Source organism: Citrus clementina, unplaced genomic scaffold (genome assembly GCF_000493195.1).
Source record: "Citrus clementina cultivar Clemenules unplaced genomic scaffold, Citrus_clementina_v1.0 scaffold_2, whole genome shotgun sequence".
NCBI classification, from domain to species: Eukaryota; Viridiplantae; Streptophyta; class Magnoliopsida; order Sapindales; family Rutaceae; genus Citrus; species Citrus x clementina.
In genome coordinates, this window is record NW_006262688.1 from 17,897,765 (window position 1) to 17,900,816 (window position 3,052).

At 36.6% G+C, this 3,052-nt stretch overlaps 1 non-coding gene across 1 annotated transcript; it reads right to left on the minus strand.

Annotated features, from left to right (window-relative positions):
- Positions 1 to 1,140: 1,140 nt before the first annotated feature.
- On the minus strand, positions 1,141 to 1,244 carry LOC112101267. The gene has a single exon (XR_002907394.1). It is a non-coding gene; the product is annotated as a small nucleolar RNA R71 (small nucleolar RNA).
- Positions 1,245 to 3,052: the final 1,808 nt, after the last annotated feature.

Below are 3,052 nucleotides of genomic sequence, written 5' to 3' on the forward strand. Positions count from 1 at the left end.
TACGTCAATTTAATAGATTTTCTCTTCAATTTATTCTCTCAATTGCAATTCCAATTTTAGAATTTATTCTCGCCATTTTAATTTAATTATTAGCATATTCCAAATCATTTCCACCATAAATCCAACTACCCATTTACAAAATTAATTCTACATATAATTAAAATCCACCTCCTCGTGGGATCGACACTCGTCACCATAGATCTATACTACAATAGATTCGTGCGCTTGCGAGTACATTAAAATTTGCACAACAAGTTTTTGGCGCCGTTGCCGGGGAGGTAAGTAATTTTAATTCATAGAATTAATTTTTGTGAATAATTTCTTTTATTTGTTTTCTTGTATTTTTTTATTATTAAAAAAAAAAAGAAAAAAAAAGTGAATCTACATTTAAAGGTTAGTATTTCTTTTCTTTTTCTCTTCTTTAAAATTTTGTAATTTAATTTTCCATTTATTTTTCTTTGTAATTTTTTTTGTTTATCTTATTAATTTAATTTTTAGTTAATTTCTTTCACGTATTTATTTTTGTGTATTTTTATAAAAAGGTTGTAATAGCGCAATAAGGTTAGTATCGTAATTTCTCCCTCTTCTTTATTTTTATTTGTTTTGTTCCCATCTTTATTTTTTGTTTTGTTTGCATCTTTATTTTTATTTTATTTATTTTGCATGCATGGTCGTAGGTCATTATTACCTAATCTTGAACCTATAGACCTTGAACTAGAAAAAACACTTCGCACACACAAACACGTTAAAAATAAAATGGATTTACAAGCACCACAGGAGAGGCCATTTAAGGACTATTTTAGTCCCTTAGCTAATTTGAGCACATCATGCATAAGATACCCAAATGTAGCTGCTAGGAGTTTTGAATTAAAACCTAGTGTGCTAAATTGTCTCCCCACATTTTATGGCTTAGAAAATGAGGATCCATATAATCATCTGAATGATTTTCATGCCATTTGTCAAACTTTTAAATATGAAAATTTTTCAGACGATGATGTTAAACTCAGATTATTCCCATTTTCTTTAAAGGATAGAGCTCGTTCATGGTTAAATACTTTACCTGCCAATAGCATTTCATCATGGGAACAAATGGTTACAAAATTTTTAAATAAATATTTTCCAGTGCATAAAACCAATGCTATTCGCAGGGAAATCTCGGAGTTTACCCAGAGAGAGGACGAGCAATTTTTTGAAACATGGGAGCGATTTAATGGGCTACTCTTGAAGTGTCCACATCATGGGTACGAAAAATGGCACCAATGTCAATACTTTTTGGAGGGATTACTACCAAATGTGCAAGAATGGCTAATGGCAACAAGTGGAGGAGAGCTAATGTCAAAAAGTGCATCAGAAATTTGGGAATTCTTCCAGCGACAAGCGGATAATTCCCAACAACGGAGTCGATCACTCAGGAATACTAGAAGGATTAAAGGAGTGAATGAGGTTCACATTGGCGAGTCAACTTCGGGAATCAAAGAAGTCAAGGAGATGGTTGAAGGTCTTGCTCGACAAATAGCATCATTATCGATTGCTAAATCAACAGAACCACATGACCATGACTCATACTCAGATCAAGCCAATGCCATAGGTGTAATGAGAAAGCCATCAAATTACAACCCATACTCCAACACATATAACCCTGAATGGAGAGACCACCCTAATTTTTCATGGTCTCAAGGATTCCAACAGAATGGACCAGCAGCTCCAGCTCCACCAATGCAACCAATTCCACAAAATCCTCAAGCCTCTCAGCCACCATTCAGACCATACAATCAGAATCAGAATTACTCTCAACCCAGACCATGGGAGGATTCATTCCAGAATCTCAAGAATCTTACTCACTCTACGATTGAGCAACAGAATCGCACCATTGATGGACTACGAAATGAGTTGAGAGCGGGCTTCAACTCACAAGCCCAATCAGTTTCAAGCCTCGAGAAGATGGTAGGACAACTTGCTTCTTCAGTTCAGACCTTGGCAATGACTGTTGAGAAAGGTAAATTTCCAAGTCAACCAGTGCCTAATCCTAAAGGAGTACATGAAGCAAGTACTAGTTCACCACAGCAACATGGAGAGGTCAAAGCAGTAATGACCTTGCGAAAAGGAAAGGAAGTCGACAACAAAGTGGAGATGCCGGTGACAAAAGAAAATCAAATTGTACCTGTGAATGTTGATGACTCATCACCGGAGGAGAAAGAAGAAACCAACCCACAAGAATATGTTCCCAAAGCTCCATTTCCTCAGAGGTTAGCGAAAGGAAAAAAGGGAAAATCCACAGGTGAGATTCTCGAAATCTTCAAACAGGTAAGTGTTAACATCCCTTTGCTTGATGCTATTAAACAAGTTCCATCTTATGCCAAGTTTCTTAAAGACCTTTGTACTAAAAAGAGAAACATGCATGTTCAAAAGAAGGCATTTTTAACAGAAAACGTTAGTTCTATACTCCAACATAAAATTCCTTTAAAATGCAAAGACCCAGGCTCCCCCACTATCTCATGTAGCATAGGGAACCACACAATTGAGAATGCTTTGTTGGATTTAGGAGCTAGTGTAAATCTGTTGCCTTATTCAGTATTTGTGAAACTTGGATTGGGAGAATTACACCCAACTCCAGTGGTGTTACAGCTTGCAGATCGGTCCACGAAAATACCTCGTGGTATTGTGGAGGACGTGCTTATCCAGGTAGACAAATTTTATTTTCCTGTTGACTTTATTGTAATTGACACTCAACCAATACAGGATTCAAGGAAGCACATCCCCATTATTCTAGGCCGACCTTTCTTGGCAACTGCGGATGCTCACATTCAATGCAGGACTGGAAATATGCAGTTGTCTTTCGGCAACATGACTATGGAGCTGAACATCTTCAACATTGCCAAACAACCTCACAGTGCAGATGATGGAATTGTTGATGTGGATTTAATTGAAGCATTAGTTGATGATACTTTTGTTTCAAACCTTAGTGATGATCCTTTACAAACATGTTTAACTCACTTTGGTTTGAATTTTGATATTGACAGATCGGTCGATGAGGTCAACGCCCTGCTTGACT